This window comes from Mustela nivalis (assembly GCF_964662115.1).
Source record: "Mustela nivalis genome assembly, chromosome: 3".
Lineage (NCBI taxonomy): Eukaryota > Metazoa > Chordata > Mammalia > Carnivora > Mustelidae > Mustela > Mustela nivalis.
In genome coordinates, this window is record NC_139022.1 from 80,882,634 (window position 1) to 80,903,332 (window position 20,699).

A 20,699-nucleotide genomic window follows, 5' to 3' on the forward strand; every position below is an offset into this window, starting at 1 on the left:
ACTGAGGAGACAAGGAAATCATCAGTTCTTAGAATAATAGAGCTGTACGAGGAGGCTGCCCATCTAATGATGGAAGGTACAGCTTTGGTGCCCATGGATTAAACTTCCATGTATCATCAGGGAACTGAAATGTCTCTGTCCTAGATTCTTTTCATGACCTGTCATCATGACTCCTTAGTTATTGCTGAATACACTAACAGACTCTTATACTTAGTAGTATATTTAGAAAGTCTAAAGTAATAGTGCCTTTCGATTTTTTAAGAGTGGCATCTTTCTGCTGGATACTTCTTAGCTGGCCTGGAGTCTCATTCAAAGGGTAAAGAGATAAAGGCGTAGGTACTTAGAGAGCACTTGCTGTAGGTCAGGTCCTCTGCCAGAATACCCCACTTAGTTCTTGCTAAGATTAGATTTGGAAAATGTCAAGAACTTTTCAGGCTGATTAAAAGAAAGTGTGTGTGTGTGTGTGTGTGTGTGGGTGGGTGGGTGCATGTGTGCACATGTGCATGTGAGAAAACAATTAATGAAGCTACTTCTGACGCACAGGCGGTGCTTTGCCTGCGGAGGGCTGCTGGGTGGCCAGAAAGCTGGGCCAGCAGAGATCTGCGTCTGACCAGCACAGAGGCACAGGGAATGCCAGCATTCTTCCTGTATGATTCCAATCTCCGCTCAGTGGAGAGGACTACGAGAGTACAATTTACTGATAGGGCAGCCTACTCCTCCTTGCTTCTGGGCTCCAAAGGAACCTTTGGGGTCACACTGGATGAAGCACTAGGGAGGTAAAGGGAGTGACTGCTAAAAGTCCTGACAAGATCTATGACAGGGTCATAAAAAACAGAGAAAGCAGGAACTTTGCTCTGGATAAGAGACAGAAATTAGGTCACCAAAAGCTGGTCAACCTTCTCCTGCCCCGGCCTCACCTCCCCCCACCCCATCGCTACTGTATTTTGGGGTACAAGAGAGATTGTGAAAAACTGTTGCTAAGTGACTTTAATATTTATATGTGTAACCAGCCCTTCAATTTTTTACAAAGAGTTTAATAGTCCCAGCCATGCCAAGAGCAGCCATGAAGAAAATGCTGACCAACAGGCCCAGGATCGTTGGCCCCTTTTGAACCAAGCCTGAGGGAACTGGATAGGGTTGAATGGGGAGGGGCACCTGAAACTATTATCCTGGACTTGGTGCCCTCAGATCAAATAAAGATGAGTACAGCAAGGGACTAAACAATTGGATTAGTCATGCAGCCTAAATAAGGTCTTTGCCTCTGTCTGTGAGACACAGGGACCCCCGTGTATTGGGAATGAAATCAATCAGAGTCTGGTGGCCTCGTCAGCTGGAGTCAGCTCTGGGTCCAAACTTAGACTGTATGTCTAGAGTCTGTGTCTTAATGTAAATTGGCTTATGGCTATGTCTTCCCTGGGGCATAAGCTTCCACCATCCAGATGGCAGAGTGACCCCGGTGGAAATAAACATATGGTAGGTTCTATCTTTGTGCATAGGCAAAGAGTAAGCACACTGTTCTAAGAGCCAGTGTGGCTGATGCCACAGACAGTGGACATCTTGGACAACAGACTACTAGGAAAATGCAACTTTTGGGTAAGAGCTGTTGAGAAATAGGGAAAAAGGGACTATCGTCAGCATCCTGAACATTGGCAGGAGGTAGAGGAAGGAGAGGGATATGAGAGGAAGTAGGGAAAAATGAAGGCCTGGGTACATATTGTGCTTTGAAGTTCTTCTAAGGGAGAGTCAACAACAGAGACCGGCAGGACAGCTGTTTGTTCCGTGGTTTTTGGTCAGCTTCCATATTCTTTGGAGAGTGATTACCTTAATTTGGATTTCCTCAGGAGAAATAACTAAGGCAAGGATTAAAGTGCAAGTAGTTGGGGCGACTGGGTGGCTCAGTGGGTTAAAGCCTCTGCCTTCGGCTCAGGTCGTGATCCCAGGGTCCTGGGATCAAGTCTCGTATTGGGCTCTCTGCTCAGCAGGGAGCCTGCTTCTCTTCCTCTCTCTCTGCCTGTCAAATAAATAAATAAATAATCTTTAAAAAAAAAGAAAAGTGCAAGTAGTTAGTGTAGGCAACTCCAGTAGGAAACTGGGGAAGTGTGACAGGAACACGAGAAGGCAACCAGTTTAGGGTGTTTATCAAGTCAGCCATCAATCACTGTGGTTGACTGGAATTCACTTCCACTGGAATTCAGCAAGTATTGAAAATACTCCCTCAAAATCATTCTATCCAAAGGGCAAGAGAGCTGGGGTATTTATACACTAAGGGTTTCACTGCTCCTGGGGAGACTCTTTCTAGAATACTTTGCCTGCAGAGCAGCACAGTGGGCTCAGGCAATATGAAAGCCAACTGTGGCAAAGGAAGGCTAGGGCTGCAGTGGGAAGTTGGACAGGTGAACAGAGTGATAAGGCTTAGGGGATGCTGAGCATGCACTGATCACACTGAGATTATGATCCCACACCTGCAAGAAATTTACGGTGGAGATGGGATAACGGAGGACACGCACACATACACATACATGTGTGCATGCAGATTCATATTCACATAAATACATAAATGTACATTTTATTTATTGAGGAAATAATGTCTAATGATGGTTGGAGATTGGCACAGAGGAGTACAGGGAAAGATCACAGTTCTATTATAGAAAAATAAATAGCACTTAAGATTAAATAAAAGTTTGCTTTCTTCCTGTTATTGCTGGTGTTTTCACCCCATGGAAATGGGGCATAACAAATGGGAGATCTTGTTCTTATGGCTAAACATTATTTGAAGATAAAAATACTAAAAAGGATGATTTTACAATGTGGAAGTTGCTCTAAACCTACCTGAAACCTGGGATACGTTTTTGTGATAACACTGAAAACTACAAAAAGAGTCAAATCATTCTCATGAGCAAGAACTCACTGTTTTATGCCTATTCTAGTTTTATTAGGGAACTTGCTGCACCAAATTATAAAGAAAAGTATTTATTTATTGGAGCTTTTGTGAGCCATTTGCTGTAAAGGGACATCTAATGGATGGTGCACCTTGTTGTTGACAAAGCTCCTGTCCCTAGACAATAAATGAACATAAAACAACATTATCACATTTCGCAGGAGAGAGAAAGTGAGGCAGAGAAGGCTTTATAGGGCAGGGTATCTTCAGCTTTTTCCATAGGGGCTATAGAAATCTCCATTCCATTAAGAGACACAGTTGATTTGATGCCTCATTGCCCTCCTGTGAGGGAGGGAAATCGGACAGTGAGGAGTCATCATGCAGGGGCCTAGGTCAGTGGCTAATGGGGCTTTCCTTGCCATATGGAAAATCAGCTGTCCCATGATATATCCAGATAGATCTACTCTATGTTAAAATCCCCATGCAACCATAGGAAAAATGGAAATGCATAGTAGATTAAAAAAAAAAAAAAAAAAAAACCAACAAACTGGGGCCACAGAAGCTGTGGTTAAGATAATAAAGAACCAAAGGTCTACTTGAGTGACCAGGATCTATGTGAAGTTCAAAGCTGGTGGACCAGCACTGCCCACAAAGATGAATGCCCAGCTCTGGAGTGAGCTTCTCTTAGGTTCGTGCTATGCAGTATGTAAGAAAGAACAGGACGTAACCTTGTGAATTGACAATATATAAACAATACAGATGGACAGTTGAGAACTGGGTATTTTGAATGGGGAAGATCTTAGACTTTCTGCATGTGGGATCTTGAAGAGGCCTCATAGTAAAGTAGCTAAGAGCAGACCTGGAAGGTCTGCTTAGGTTCAAGTCTCAGTTGCACTACTTATTGGCTGTATGACTTTGGGTAGGAGGACACATAACCTCTCTGTCCTTCAGTTCCCCTCTCCATAAAGTGGAGATGTTCATCACACCTATCTCATAGAGCTTTTTGCAAAATATTTACAATAATGTCCGGCACGTAATAAGCCTTGTGTTTTTAAAATAAATACCTAATCCTTAGCGGAAGCACTTTCATTGTGTTCCTTCTTTATCTCAGAACTTAAATGTTCAGAAAATATTTATCGAGCACTCACCCGGACTTGGCATGTTTGGATATAGATAAAAATGAATTTCCAAAGTCTCTGCCTTCCCCAGTGCTCATGGGATGGTGCTTCCCCCCTCCCAACCTTTTTTAAGAGCTAAATTTTAAGAATACTTTGAAAAACAATAAACTTAAAAATTGTTGGAAATGTAATATAATTTGTCCCCCTACCCATGGGGAATAAGTTATCACCCGTCACCCCTGAGTACTTTAGAGTTTCCTATGAAAATAAAGACACTCTTCTCCATAAGCACAATCCAACCCCCCAAATAAGGAAGTAACAGTGACAGATCACTACCATCTGATCCTCAGCCCCCATTCAATGGTCATTCATGATTAGATTTAAGGTGTACCTTTTGGGGAATAACAGAAATGATTCTATGTTCTTTTCATTGTGCCTTATCGAGTAGCACAAAATTTCTTTTCTTTTCTTTCTTAGAGATTTTATTTGACTGAAAAACACAGCAAGAGAGGGAACACAAGCAGGGGGAAATGGGAGAGAGAGAAGCAGGCTTCCTGCTGAGCAGGGAGCCTAAAATGGGGCTCGATCCCAGGACCCCGGGGTCATGACCCAAGCTAAAGGCAGACGCTCAACAACGGAGTTGAGTAGGCACTCCTTGAGTAGCACAAGATTTCAAGTTGTTCTATCCTTTGATGTCTTTGGTCATTACTTAATTAAGATGGTGTCTGCCAGCCTTTCCTACTAGAAAGCGATCCTTTACTTCTTTGTAATTCATAAGCACTTTGTGGGGAGGTACTTGGAAACTATGTAAAAATTCTCTTCCTCAACAAGCTTCCAATCTGTTTATTTCAGGACGCACTCATTGTTTCCTGTTTTAGTCAATGGTTGTAATCTGTTGTCATTATAGTCTTTCAGTGTTTAGCTGTCCCTGATTTGGCCAGCAGGAGTCCATTGAAGTTGGCCTCTGTGTCCTTTTGACATTTTTACCTCCCTCTTTGAACTCTGGCTTTCTGGCATGACAAGATAGTCCACTTATCTTGTACTTTTCCTGCCCCAACTCTGAAATCAGGTGTTTCTCCAAGGAGCCCTGGTTTCTTTTTGAGGAAGACGGTAATTAGAGGTGAATATCTAGGGCGTGCCTGGGTAGCTCAGTTGGTTAAGTGTCTGCCTTCAGCTCAATCAAGCCCCACTTTCGGCTCCCAGCTCTGCGGGGAGCTTCTCCCTCTCTCCCTGTGCACTCTTTCTCAAATAAATAGGTAAAATCTTTAAAAAGAAAAAAGAAATGACTATCCAGGGCACACTGGCTGTGTTCATTGTCACTGTAGCGTCACTGCTCCCAGGCCCACCGAGTAGACAGAGCTATATTTCTATATTTCTATGTACTGAAAACCATTTATTCACATCACTACATCCCATTCCAGCCCACTAATACACAGCCCCATTCTAGTTTTCTCCGTTTCTGCCATCCTTATAATGTTACTAACTTGGTCAGTCCCCCTGTGCATAACCAAGCTACCATCTGCAAGGTTCCAGAGGCTCTCTCCATAGATGCTCAGGCCCTGCCCCCCCCCCCCCCACTGTGTGCAGTGACTCAGCTGTGTGTGCCCGAGCTACACCCCTCTCACCCCACTGGGGCTCTGACTCCCCAGGCCTGGCTGATCCTGCATGCCTCCGCGTGGATATCCTCCTTCACGGGACTGGGCCCCAGTACCCCATGCCAGGCTGCCTCTCCTAGGGAGAGGCCTTCCTCACCCTCCTCAGTCAGGCTTTCTCTCAGACATTGACAGTGGAACTCAGAGCAGATTTTCAAAGGCTCCTCTTCAGTATATTGAACTGAAGTTAAGAAGCCAACCTCCTTCTAATCACATGTATTACATTAAAAAAAAATGTATCAGGGTGCCTGGGTGGCTCAATGGGTTAAGCCGCTGCCTTCGGCTCGGGTCATGATCTCAGGGTCCTGGGATCGAGTCCCGCATCGGGCTCTCTGCTCAGCAGGGAGCCTGCTTCCCTCTCTCTCTCTCTGCCTGCCTCTCCATCTACTTGTGATTTCTCTCTGTCAAATAAATAAATAAAATAAAAAAAATGTATCTAAGAGTACTAAGATGAAACTTGATTCTCCTCCTTGCCACCGCCCCCCCCCTTAAGAGAAGGAGAGAGAGAGGGGGAAGGTAGGGAAGGGGAGAGGGTGAGACAGTATCTTATGTAGTGTCCACACCCAGCTTAGAGCTGGAGGTAGGGCTGGATCTCATGACCCTGAGATCATGACCTGAGCCCAAATCAAGAGTTAGACCCTTAACTGACTGAGCCTCCCAGGAGCCCCCTCTCTTGCATTTCAAAACAACTGATAGGATTCCACTGTGAGACCCCAATAGCTGACTGGTGGAGAAGGAAACGAAAGCCCAGTGTAGCTAGGTTCACACCTGACTCAAGGGAAGGCAAACCCAAGGGATGCACAGGTGGCTGGACCAGGACGAAAGGGGCATACTCTTTTCTGCCTTTATTTTCCGAGTTTTGATCTTGACTCCAAAACCAGATATCCTGATTAGGGGATACATGAAGACTGGGAAATTGCCAAGGGTTCAGAAAGGGGCAACTGACGGAAGAGCCTTCTGGTAGACCAGGAGACTTAAGGGGAAAAAAAAATAATCCAATTTTATGTAAGTGAATTTCCTCTCAACCCAGAACAGCAGGAAATGTACTCTCCCAGGAAATGTGGTGTTGAAGATCTCATTTTCGAGTTATCGCTTCTCCCATACTAGAGAAATAATTCTACTTCAAAGGCATAGACTAGGGCAATGTGTGTTTGGGATTTGAACAACTGGTTGGTACTTGGCTCCTTTCAGGTGGAAGCCCCTTGGGGGGTGGAGAAGAGCCCTTCTAGGGAGCAGAGCTTCACTGGGCGCCTGCCTGCTGGGCTGGAAGGCCTTGTGATGGGGGAAGGAAGGGGCATTCTCCACTGTAGGAAGCAAATTGTTCTGGTTTTATCTTCCTCCTAACTGTGTGTATGCCTGGGTGGGAAGGCAAAGGACCCTTCCTCCTCCCTACCCCTCTCTTCCTCAGTCTGAAACTCTAGAAGATTCCCTCAGACCAAGTCATGTCCCAGGTATTTGTTAGAGTTCCAACTAAGGAAGATTCTCTAATTTACTCCAGGCCTTGTCAGTACAGCAAACTCTAATGTTCCACAAGGAATCAGGGGAATGCTACTTTGAGAAGTGCTAATTTTTATTGGGCATGACTTAACTCAAACTGCATCCCTGTTTTTTTTTTTTTCTTTTTAAGAAGAATCACTTCAAAATGATTAATGATGCCTGAAGCCACCAGTCTTGCTTCCTGCGGTGAAATGCAGAACTTTTGTGCATGTCTGGGTTTGTAGCAGGGTGTGCTCCGAACTCCATCAACAGATAGTTTCCCATACTGCCCAGACAGTTGGGTCTTTGTTCAGAAAAGCTGACTCTCTGGAGGAAATGTGCTACAGAATGGGACCATATCCCCTGCAGGGAGGGAAGGCTTTGCTCCAGTTACGGAAGGGAAGTGAAATCCTTTACTTCTTAATGTGCCAGAACAAGATAGTTGCTGGGTTAGCTGGAGCTTAATCCACCCCCCTGCCTTTTTTTGGTGGGAGCTAAGAACAATGAGGAGGGTGTCTTTGCAAACAGGTGGGATTACTGAAGGATTACAATAGAGGAATAGGTAAACCCAAAAGTCACCACCTCACTGGGAGGCAGCCCCCCCACTGGACCTCTAGGCTGAACTGGGGAAACAAATTCCCAGGGGAGCACCCTGTGCCTCCAGCCCATTTCTCAGGAGCAGCTTACTCAGGCTCTCATCCTTTCTTCACTGAGGACCCAGAAAGGGAAGAAAGTGGGCAGGTGTATGGCAGCCATATTTGACATTTTTGTGAATCCTGTCTGGAAGGGTATGGATGATCTTGTTTCTGAAAACTAGAAGTAAATAGTGAATACTGTTGATAGGATGTTTTACAGAAATTTGGAAGTCTAACATCTTGCCATGCAAATCCCTGTACCCCTATGCTATCCTTTATAGCACTGTTCTGGAAAATGCAATTTGGTGAAGCAAAAAGAAAAAAAAAATCCCCTTTTTGGAGCTTAGAGCAACCTCTACCATGGTCCCTTCTTTGAATGAAGGGATATAGAGAGGAGCTGAACCTTCCATTCAGAAAGGCAGCCTGCGTGGGCTAAGGGATGAGCTTTGGAGCCACAAGGTAAGGAAGTGAGAAGGGATCCCAGGGCAGCTCTGAATGGTAGAGGGGGGGTCAGTGGGAATGTGTGTGCACGTGTGAATGCACCCACGCATGTGCAAACCTTCTCCCTTCTGAACACACTCATGCCCATAGGTCTGTTTCCTGGGGCCCCACAACATTTCCCCATGGACAGGGGGATTTGGAAGAACAACAGAGGATTGCCGCAAGGAGATGTGGAGGAAGTACTGCTGCGTGGCTATCTTCTATTAGAAAAGTCAGATGTAAGAAAACACAACAAAGCCAAAACAACAACAACAAAACCCTCCCCTAAACTCAAAGCTTAAACTGGCTCCTTCTGAGCGAGCTGTTCTTAGGTTACATTGTGTAAACCAGGCTCTCATTTTGCAGAACTATCTTAGCATCAGCTGTGTTAGAAATTGTAAGTAATTTTGGGCAGTGTGCCCAAAGGGTTGGAGCCAGAAAGACTGATCTTTATGTTAACAGGCAGAGCACCTGCCTGAGAAATCTGGGACCGCAGGTTTTCTTCCCACGACGCCTTCTCCATGTGAATTAATCTATTAGCTGGTACGTGTGTTGGTTTATTTAGGAGCATGTGTGCTGACAATTGGCTTCTGACGGTAAAATATGGTCTTCGGGGAGAAAATGATTAATTGCCCGCTTTAACGTGTGTTTGTGTGTGTGTGTGTGTGTGTGTGTGTTTGATGACAGTCACTATTAGTATGTGTGCCTACAAAACTAAAAGGCAAACTAAAGTCACATAATCCTTAAGAAACTAGAAGGTGTGAATAAGTAAAAAGACTCTTGATGCTGTTTGGACATTTATGCCCCTCTTGATGGACAGAAGCAGCAAGGAAATCTCATTCCTTAATGCATTATTTCCAAATACACAACAGGAGGCAATTCACGGCAGAAAAAAATTCCAGCCCTTGCGTTTTCAATATTATGATGAAACATACCTTCTTGAAAAGAAACTGAGGGTTGTGGACCTCTCAAGTAGGTTTTTACTGTAATAAACATCTTTTTGTCTCTACCTGTGTTTGACTTCTAAAATGCTGTTAAGTGATCACAAACTCTCCATCCAACATGGTAAGAATGAAGAGGGCCCTTGCGGAAATCCAGAATGACAGACTAGCTCATCTAATTTCCAGAACAGAAAATCTAGGCCAATTACAGTTTATGAACTCTTTATCTTCCCAAATAAGGGTAGTGAAATAAAGGAAGATGGCCACTGTTTCATTAGAGGAAAGGGCATCTTAATACAGAAGGCAGAAATAGAAGATTTCCTGAGCTGAAGGAATGTAATGTGATCAGAAGCTCCCTGTACTGCCTTCATCTTGCTCCTTCTGCCTTGGTGGACATTTGGGAAAACGTCCTTTTTCATTAGGCTTTATTTTTACTTATTTTTAAAACTTTCATTTTTGTAAATGTGGGAGGCAGCTCCTCGGAGGCTTCTAACACTGCATTAGAAATAGAGTAGTGCTGCTCAGAGGGAATTAAAGGGAAGAGAAGTAGGAGCAGGCTGGCCAGTTTGGAAGCCAGCCTGCTCAGGAGGGAGGAGAACAAAGCCCACTGAGCATCTAAGGCCTTCTGCTAAGTGCATAGGCAATTACCTCCTGTAATTACTAGCTTCCAGAGCCTGGTGAGGAGGAGGCTTATTTCAATTCACATATGTTCCTGGGCTGTCTACACAGGGGTTCCGGAGAGTGGCTAGGGCCGGAACCTTCATGGAGTTGGCAGGGTGAGACTTGGAAAAGAGAATGATGCTCAGACAAAGGGGGTGTATGGGAAGCCAGAAACATGGGGAGGAAATGGAAGACTTAAACTCAGAGGGCGGGGTGGGGGTGGGACGCAAAAGGAAGGAACCCAAAAGCATCAGACACGCCTGCTGCCGAGGGGCAGGTAACTAGATCACGGAGCGGCCGTATTTATTGTGTGTATTGACTAGATGATGGCGGACTCACCCAGCACCAGTGAAACCATCCAGGTGGGACCAGAAATCTGTTTGCAGAGGAGGACAAGGGTGGAGACTGGGTGACGAGAGGTTTAGGAAGCAGGGAAGCTGAGATGCAGAGGGTAGATAGCAGTTCTAGAAGGTAACAGAGAGAGAGTTGGGTTTTCTTTTTTTGGTGTTAAGACTTGAGCTTTCTTTCAGTTGCCCAACAAACATTCATTGGGTGTCTATTAAGTACTGAGGATTGTGGTAAGTGCTAGAGACTTAAAGATAAAAGGAGCAGTCTCTGCTCTTGAAGAGCTCTCATCTGGGAACTTTGTGAGGGTGATAGAAAGTACACAGATAATGCTCATGTTGTATGCTAAGAGCTCTGGGGGAGGAAAGGTCAAGGGCCTTGCCACACAGGGCAAGAAGTGGTCATCTTTACTGGGGAGAGGCAGGGGTTGGCAAGAGCATCACAGGGGCTGAGGTTGACCTGGTCTTTGAAGGGTGATTAGGAGTTCTCTAGGCAAGGAATGGAGGAATGGGTAGCAGGCAGAGGAAACAGATGCAAAGGCATGGAGTCAGCTTAGTGAGTAGTGTGCCTGGAGTGGAGAGCGCAAGGAGTGTAGCCTTGAGGCAGAAGGCAACGTATGAGTTTCCTACTATGCTGAAGACTTTGGATTCTAATGTGTGAGTAGATCAAGGGGAAGCAGCCCATTGAAGAAAGATGAGGGGATGATCACTGAGGGGGAAGGAAGAGAAGCTGAGTGAAGGTCAGGGTGATTTTGAGGTGATGAGGAGGAATGTCAAGGTTGCGGGTGGGGCTGGCCTTTATTTCCTCCACACGATAGTTGCTTTGGCCATCTGGCTCTGAGGGGAAGACTGTTGTGGGGGGTTGTCTGGCAGAACTGCTCTGGGGAATTCTAGAGGGAAACAAAAGGATTGCCATATTGTGATTACTTGAGATTCACAAAGACTTTCATCAGATATGTAACTGATTCTCACTGACACCATCGCCCCTACATCTGTTGTTCACTTTTAAATGAAGTGTGATCTTCCTTTCCAATATCCATTTTCTGCAAAGATATCAAGTGCCAGACGCATGGCCCTCCTGAACGAGAGCCAAGGTATATTGATTACATATTCTGTCTTCTTGTTGAAACTTGTTTATATTTCACAGAATCAAACATCAACCAACAGGAAGGACTCTTTATGGAACGCGAATTATTACTATTAATGGGAAATTCTCAATGAAGAGGAAAATCAGGACAAGGATGTAAACCCAGTGTTAATTTGAAAGTGAATTCCCACCAAATTTTTTATCTCACAGGGGAAAAGGACATAGACAAGATAGTGTGGCTAGTATGAAGAGCACTGGGTCTGGAGTCCAGAGGCTGAGGTTTTTGCCAGGTTTTAGCATAAACTGTGTGACTGTGGGAAAGTTTATTCTTGGTTCAATTTTTCTCCCTAACCATCCCCCAGCACAATAACAGAATTCATAAATATATTAGAAATTTAAGACTTTCAGCTTATGATTTTATAGGTACAAATCAACTGTAGAAAATCATTCTAAATTCCATTCTTGTGCCTAATTTATACAAAATTGACTAATGTGTGTTTTTATCAATTCGCAGAAAATTAAGTCTTCTTTGGGGATTCACTAGTTTCTACTGTAAGGGAAAAGGTGAGAAGAGAGCCGAAAATGGCAAAACCATTTCGTGGTTTGGCGTGACTCACCTAGGAGCAGGTTGGAGAAACTTTAGGTGGTAACAGCAGCATAGGCTTTGCAGATTTCCAATGTTTGCTGATGTTATCCACAAGGATTTTAACATGTTATTTACATAATTTGTGGCAAGTTTTCAAGTAGAAGAAAATTTCCAAGTTCTTTGGGTCAAGAAGAAAGGAGGCTAGTCTTTTCACAAGAATAATGCTGATAGGACCCACTGAAGCAAAGGGCTTTGTTTTTTAGGAATTAACTCGATGGTAGGCAGAATCAGGTCTCTTGGCCTCCAAAAGAGACCAGTCCTAATGCCTGGAACCCATGAATTGTGTGGGCCAAGGGACTTTGCAGAGGTGACTGAGTTAAGGATCTGAGATTAGAGATTATCCTGGATTGCCCAGGTGTGCTCCATGTCATCACAGGTCCTTATTGCAGAAAGGCAGGAGGTTCAGAGTCAGAGTCAGAGAGGAGGAGATGTTAGGACAGAAGCACAGGGCAGAAGGATGCCATTCTTGGAAGTGGGCCCTGAGCCCCTGAGCCAGAGAGGCAGACGGCCTCCAAAAACTGAGAAAGGCAAGGAATGGATTCTCTGCTAGAGCCTCCAGAAAGATCACAGCCCTGCAGACACCTGGATTTTAGCCCCTCAGGCCCTTTTTGGATTTCTGATCTCTGGCATGCTAAGACAATCAAGTTGCATTGTTTTAAGCTGCTACACTTGTGGTAACTTGTTACAGTAGCAATAGGAAACTAACAGGAAGTTGGCCAGTGGTTCTATCCTCTTAGGTTAAAACTCCTGCATGCCCTTTATTCTCCCTGAATTCCTTTCTGTCAGAGCCCTGGTCACTTGCTTGTAATTGTCTTTTTAATTATTTGCCTCCTCATTAGAGGTGAGCTTTCTGAGGGCAGGGAATCGTTCTACTCACTTTGTGTCTCAGCTGTTGGGTACAGCGCCCACCATGGGGTAAGAACACAACCACTAGTTGAGTCAACTGGTGAGATCAGTGCCAGGTAGGTGGGATAGATCAAAGGAAGTAGATCTGCCATTTCTGGGTTGGTAAGACCTGGGTGTTTCCCTTCAGTGGTAGCAATGGAAGGTAAAAATGGGTTGTGAGGGAATGTGAGGAAGTGTCTTTTTATCCCCAGACTCCTTGGTTCTGGCCATTTTCTTGCCTGACACTGTGGCCTGCTCAAGTCCGGCATGAATAGTTGACTTATGTGGGTGACTGAACATGAGTGGGCTGTGAGGCCTTCTGAGGTGACCCAGCCAAGAAAGATCTTTTGTAACATCTTGTTTAACTCACATGGCCTGATTATTTGTTGGAAGTGGTGTATAGTCCCTATGTGTATGTGTTCCTCTTTGATGCTCTGTGCTGGGTCTTTTAGGGTTAGTCCTTTCGGAGACTGCCCTTAATTTCTGCTCTTAGGCCTGGGCTTTAGCACAGCCTTTGGACCTTCTCTGACCTCTGGAGGAAGGAGAAGGTTTTCCATTTGGATCCCAGTCACACCTTTGAGATTTTGGCGGAGCTCCTCTGAGAGTTGTCTTTTCCATGGCTAGGGTCTCACCGGGGATTTTGCTTCCTATCTTCCTCTGCATGGGACAACGCTTGAGAAGGTGCATGTAAATTCCATACTTTTGGTGATTCTAAATCTGCCAGTCTTGGATTCCTGTACGTCCAGATGCCACAGAGGGCCTGTTCCCCACTCCTGCCCTAATCCCATTTCTCTTCCATTTGGGAGCCACCCTCTTTGCGCCTCTTTTTTTCCTGTCTCTGTCCTGGATGACTTTATCAAAGAAATTCCATTCAGCTTTTTCTAGCATTTTCCCTTTCAGCACCAACCACCCAGGTGGCCCACCTGAGACTTACTGATCTACCCAGGCTGATCTTCCTTCTTCCTGCTACCAAATGACTGTTTGGGAGGTTATACTGTATACTTTCATGGTGAAGACAGTTTCAATCTTCCCCAAAGAAGTCCCTAGGAGGTTAAAATTTTATCACATTTACAAGTAAAAGTGAACTTGAGGACCGCGGCAACTAGTTGGAGCTGTGCTGGGGAACCCGGATTTGGCAATTCATGCACGTGCATTATAGAACACTTCTGTCCCGGGCTCCCTTACTTCACATTGAAAGTATGTGACCTCCAGGTAGCCGGTGCTCTGAAAGAGAGCTTTGACTGAAACAAAGCAAGCAGTCTGATGCCTCTTGGTTGAGGTCATTTTTTTTTTTTTTTTTTTTTGGTTGATTGAGGTCATTTTTGTGGCTAATTGTCATGTGGAACCTCTGAAAGAGAAATACCATCAGCTTACCCCCTAGGAATGGGAGCTTGCTGTATGGAGGGCATACACACAGATTTGATGGTCAGATGCTCTGAGGACCCTGTGGGCTTGTCGGGTGATGGCCAGCAAGTTTGAGCCAGCATATGCTGGAGTGGTCGAGGTATTCAGGGGTCACCATCATAGCTGCCCAACCTTCCCAGGGCAACCTGGCTTGCACTACTTTTCATAAATTAGGGTATAGGCATGGTGAGAATGGAAGCACCTCTTTAATGCAGTTTAAAATAAAAATATCATGAAATAGGTTTCAGGAACCCCAACAAATTCTGCATTTTGCCCTAGTGATTCATTCAGAACAGATCTGAAATATCCAAATAACTATTTTGTACTGTTCTTCCTTCCTTTCTCCCTCCTTCCATACTTCCCTTTTCCTCCTTTCTTTTCTCTTTGCTTTGTTTTGTAATGCATACACCCTGAGTACTGCTTTGCCTGCCTTTCATGTCATCCAATTTTGACAAAACTCAATGCCAGATACAATTGTCTGTCCTACTTTGCTGTGATGTCTTTAGGTGAGGACTAGAGGTGGTTACAATAATATGGAGTGGGAGATGTAGAGGGTGCTGGAAGGAATTGGCCAAGTGGCTGTTAAGATTTATTTGAAAATAGAGAAGACAGGGTGGGGGTTGAAGCAAGGTTTTTTTTTTTTTTTTCCTGTCAATGCTTCTCCTCAACTTCTGCACACCAAAGCCTTTCCTAGCAAGAAATGGATGGCCCCCAAAGGAGAGCAGTCCTTACTCTTTCTCCTTGAGATAGCTGGGTGGCCTAGGTGGGGACTGGGCTTTGTGCTTATACCTGGAGGATACCTTGCCTCTGAAGAGTCAGTGGTCCAATTGAGGCCAGAAGGTTAGGACAAAGGGAGCTCCCTCTTCAGGATTTTTGTTAACACTTCCCAGAGAGACAGGAAGTTTCTTTCTAGGTTATCTGACTCAGACTGGCAAAACAGTGAAAGGGGTAGACATACCATCCCTCAGTGAAGATGACATTTGATTGGCCCTTTCTTAATGACCCAAGTGGAGATTTTGGTTTGGGTGATGAAAAACTCTTCTAGAAGCATTTGAAATGTTGCTCGATATCAGCAGGAGTAATCATCATTACAGCTAATAGTCCAGCTAAGTGCTCTTTCCGCATCATCTCATTTCAGCTGTAGGACGCATTCCTGTTTTCTTTCCAAACATGTAAGATAGGTACTATCATTATCCACAATACACATGGTATCTCCATTTTATGTATTGAAACTAATAAGTGATTTGCCTATGGACAGCTGGGACTAAGGTAGATTTTCATTTTAAATATATTTATTGCCTCCTTTTACTCTTTTCAACACTGTTGATTCTTGTATTTTGCTAAGAAATAACGAGATCCATCATGTATGTCAAGAAATAAAGTGAAGTCTTGTCTGAAAGCTATCTCTGGGAATTTGTTGCAGATGGGAGAGCAGAGCTAGCTTGTCTGAGTCAAACTTATTGCCAGTTACAGCAGGAAGTACTTCCCATTGTCTGGAATAAAACAAGCTTGATTTAATTTTATTGGGATGTGGGTGACCATGAAAAAGAAACAATTTAAGTGTGGTTTTCTGAAGGTGGTAAGGAGATAATAAAGTTTTTTTTTTCTGAATGAGGTTTTAGCTTGGGCAATAACAGAAGTTGTACAGTTTTGAATTCTGAATAAAAGGAAAAGCCAGTATTACGGTGTTAACTAAGGACACAGACCTACCAGTGAGGCAGACAATGGCAGATGGTAGCCACCAGCTGGAGAGCAACCAGCTTAGAGCCCCAGGGGGAAGTAAGCACTCTCTGCTGGTGATCTTCTGCTACCTTCCCTTATTCTTCCCGTCTGCTCTGTGTCCTGGGAGCCTGCTCTTGAAGACTGCTCCTTCTGAGCTCTTTTGCACTCCATCTTCCACTTGGGTTTGGTCAAGAGTGGGAGGAGAGGCTGGGATATTTACTTTTTGCTCTCTCCCTGCTTCAGGGAGGTCTCCAGAAGTGGCAACTTCCTCTTGGAAGTCATCTCCATCAGGAAGCTTCTCCTTCATGGTTCTAGCACAAATTGGGCTCAAGTATCACTTGCATGTTCCCTCAGCCCCCAGGGTTGTAATAGCAATATCTGTTTCTTCTCCAAAGATTCCTCTTCATCCCTGCGAGTTCTCTGTCTGGCCACACCCACCTAGGAGGCCCCTTCATCGCACCTCTCCTTTTGCTCAACCCGTGGTGGTTGATGTCTATTTATTGGCAGGATATTGACTAATACATCACAAATGATGGTGCTTCTAAAATGGAATGTTCATAGGAGGCACCTGGAATCTGGTTCAGATGATTCTGATTCAGTAGATCTGGAGTGGGGTCCAAGAGTTGGCATCTCTAACTAGTTCCCAGATGATGTTGAAGCTGCTGGTTGGGGACCATGCTTTCAGGAGGAGGAAACACAAGAACTTCCCTCATTAACCATACTGTCATTGTTGTTGGCAAATATGGCCCAAGAGAGGAAAATACGCTCACTACAAAACCCAGTAAATAAAAATGTACGCTTTCACTTATCGTGAGAGTCAGACATGGGTTGATGTAAAAACAAAAGACATTTTGCTTTTCAGGTTTGGCTCCCAGCCATCTGCCTCCATATGTGTGTGTGTGTGTGTGCATGTGCGCACGCACACACGCATGTGTTTTATACATAGGCAACTGAAGGATTTTTAGAGCCCCCTGATTACTGAATGGCTGTGGGTCATGTCATAAAATCTAAGTCCAGACGCTGGGACAGGTAGGGGGACATGGAGATATAGTATAACAGCTTGTTTTCTCAGACCTGAGACTGGCAAACTATGGCCCTAACACCAAATCCAACATACCACCTAGATTTGGAGATGAAGCCTTATTGGAACACAGACACACTCATTTACTTCTGTATTGCCTATGACTGCTTTTACCCAATAATGGCACTGTTGAGTTGACACCACAGAGACCTTATGGCCACATAGCCGAAAGTGTTGACTGGCTATTGACAGAAAAATCTGCTGATGCCTGCTTTAGATGATCATGTAGAATTTCTCAGGAATTTAATTCCTTGAGCAAAATGAATCTTAAGAATCATCTTGTCTCATTACAGATGGGGAAATGAATACCCGCCTTCTCATCCATATTCTAAATGGATACCCAGCTAGCTTCAATCTGTGGCTTTAAAAAGATGCATGAGAAAAACTGGAAGGAATCTGGAGAAGAAAAAACTATTAGACGTTCTTTGAGGAAAGCTGAACTCTAATGTTAGAAGTTGAAAAGGTAAAGGTGGGACAATTATCTCTAGGTTAGCAGAAAGTAAGCCGAATTTTTACTATTTCCACATAGGGAAGGCTTTCCCACCTGTATGTGGGGCAGATGTCAAAATTACATGTCCAGGGGAGGTCAGCACCTGGATCTTTAAAATGAGGTTGGGATAGCTGCTGCAAATGAACTAGGCTGAGACTGATGGGCTTTCTGAGACCATGCCTGAACTTGTCATTCATTTATTCACTACTGAAGAGTCAGGAGGAAGGCAGGGACCCTAGGCAGGGCTAGGGCAATTTTGTAATTTTGTTTGCTGTCCTTGAGGTGTGTGTGTGTGTGTGCACGCGCGTGCCTCCCGTGTGGATGCGCACACACACACACACACACACACAGAGGGCCAGACCCACACGTGTACAGTATTCTATCTCTGGCCATGCTGGAACGTATCTCGAGGCTATCCAGCTTCCCAGCAGTGCTGTAAGCCTTTGTTATCTGGGCTATAGGATCCCTTCAAGCTTATTGACTCTTAGAGCAGAGCGAAGGAGCCATCATCTTTGCCTCTTTAAAAATGTCTTCAGCGATCATTTGGAGCCCTTGTGGATTTGAAGAGCACTAATGTCCTTTTGATTTGAAAACAGAAACAAAAGGTGCAGAATTTGGATTTGTCACAGTACGTGTCATGGCCTAATATTGTCATTGCTCATGAGAAAGTCCGCTACAAAATTATTGGGTAGTTTTTTTGTGGAGGATCTCTCGGTGGGATCCTTGAAGCTACCAGTAGCCTCACTGCTCTCTAGGCTACATAGAGAATGCACAGGTCTCCTACAGTAAGTCTGAGCTCTGAAGGGGTAAGAACTGTGTATTCTTTCATTTCCATATTTCAAGAGCCTCAGGCAGTCTTGCACATTGTAGGTGCAGGCTAAGTGTTTATTGCTTGCTGGGGATGGGGAGAGTAGCAGGTATGCATTCCATCTTTGTGGCGAGCCGCCCAGCACCGACAATTAAGCGGTGCGATAACAAGGATTGGCTCTGAGATAATGTGCCTCCGAGTTGAGGCACTTCTGCCCTTTTCTCTGCATAGCAAGGTCATCCTAGTTTAGATCTGCTGACAGGTGGGAATTGCATAAGCAGCACATACTGTCCGTTCACACTGATGTCTTGACAATAAGGCTGGAATTTATATTGAGCCTTTCATCTTTGAAGTTCAATGTTCTAACTCTAATCTTTATAACTTCCTTGTGAAGTTGGAGGGTTTAATTTAGTTTTTTCTGGGAGTGGGGGAATGTGAGGGAGACCCAGGTTGAAGGACCTGCTCAGGAACTCTGAATGAGTCAAGGCCAAGGTGGGAAAGGAGCTGGACATTTTATGGTTTGTTTTGTAGCGGAGCATTTTGTAGTCTTTATTTTCTTTTTTGTAATGAAAAACTGGGTAAACACAGCGTGCCTTTTTTTAAAAATTTATTTTTTAGTTTTATTTCCAGTATACTTAACATAATGTTATATTAGGACAGAGAGACTTGCGATGTTTTTCTTCTACTGTTCTCCAAATATGTTTAGAGTCACAGAGACAGAAATCAAAGAAATTGTGAAGTCTATATTTTTAAAAAGTATCTTCTAGAGTGCTTATAAGGTCTTTGGTCCAACTGCTGGATTTAATTTGGAGCTTAGAGTATAGTCATCATCCCAACTTTCCCCTCAGCTTGGCTTTTCTTCCCAGCTTCCCATCTGATCTTCTTCCCTTAAACTAACTATTAAAATGTCTGTTACAACTCATAGGCTTATGATGCCTTGGTGATTACTAGCCAAACTTAGGGCTTTAGGCAGATTACCTTCTCTCTGATTCTAACACAGACCCTCAAGTTTGACTCAGAAGCTACTGTTGAAAACTCAAGACTTTATAATTAAAACATGATGACTATTTGGAGGACATTGTAGAACTGCGATACAATTTAAACACTGGTCTCTGTAAATATTGAGACTTGAGGTGGTCTCATTACGGAGCAGATGTAATAATACGTGTAAGCTGAACAAACACTATCTGCTTCTCAACAACATGACCACTTAATCCATAGAACATCTCTTGTACAGAATGAAATAGTCAGACTTGAGCTTTGCAGCAGGGACACACGGGAAGCTATAGGACTTGGCCAGAAGCAGTGGTTGAACTGGACATTCCCAGAAAGGCCCTTCCTTCAGACACATAAGTCTCATTGCACTATGGCTCAAAGTTTGCTCTCTTTCACCGTTACCGAATAAAACCTAAGAAAATTGATTTTAACTAACAATTTATATCTGATGCCAAATAAAAAGCAGTTAACTTACATCAGAATGAATCCTGTTTGCCAGCTTTTTTGGTGAAAACAGAGCAGAAGACCACTTATACTGGGTGATGGCTGAGATATGGCAGCTACCGATCCCGCCCCTCACGATCCTTCACCATCCCTCTAACAGTTAAAGGCAGTGGTTTGAGGTAAGACTTTGCTACCAAAATGCATCTTATTCAATTACCTAGAGTAACAATATGGCCTGAAAATATAGGCCAGGACTCACCAAAGCCATACCATCTGTCTAACAGACAGGATTTCCTTCTCTGGTGACATCAGTGCTGGGTTGTCGCTGTGACATGTAAGCATTTTAAGATGCCAATTATTTTTAAGCTTTGCTAACTCATTGAATGGCATTCCTTCCCTTCAAAAAAATTCTCATTCAACAGCATTTAAATTATTAGAGAGAAGACTGAAACAGATTCTGCAGAAACTATGGCATGTATTGAATCAAGATATACTAAGTAGGGGGCACTTGGGTAGCTCAGTCTGTTAGGCATCTGACTCTTGGTTTCAGCTCAGGTCATGATCTCAGGATCCTGGGATGGAGCCCCAGGCTCCATACTCAGTGGGGAGTCTGCTTAAGACTCTCTTTCTCCTGGAAACAAACTGAGGGTAACTGAAGGGAAGAAGGGTGAGGGAATGAAATGGCTGGGTGATGGGCACTGGAGAATGTATGTGTTGTGGTAAGCACTGGGTGTTGTGTAAGACTGATGAATCACAGACCTGTGCCCCTGAAACAAATATATTATATGTTAATTTCAAGAAAAAAGATTCTCTCTCCCCCTCTGCTCACTTGTTCCTTCTCTAAAAAATCAATAGATAAGTGAAAGCTTTAAAAAATATATACTAAATATGCTAGGTTCTAGATTAGTAATAGATGATTATTGCCTATATTGGAAAAAAGATGAAAAAGGAT

General features: G+C 44.0%; 1 protein-coding gene and 1 long non-coding RNA gene across 3 annotated transcripts in view; one reads left to right on the top strand and one right to left on the bottom strand.

The window, feature by feature from the left end:
* LOC309860929 (uncharacterized protein) overlaps nucleotides 1–20,699 on the bottom strand; it is a gene marked incomplete at its 3' end in the record, with an annotated part of 207,947 nt that overhangs the window by 138,352 nt on the left and 48,896 nt on the right. The gene's annotated exons all lie outside the window — the stretch shown is intronic.
* LOC309861757 overlaps nucleotides 17,307–20,699 on the top strand; it is a 29,552-nt gene continuing 26,159 nt past the window's right edge. For both annotated transcript variants that reach the window (XR_014310178.1, XR_014310179.1), the window contains exons 1-2: nucleotides 17,307–17,472; nucleotides 19,803–19,926. This is a non-coding gene — a long non-coding RNA (uncharacterized lncRNA). The remainder of the gene's footprint in view (nucleotides 17,473–19,802; nucleotides 19,927–20,699) is intronic.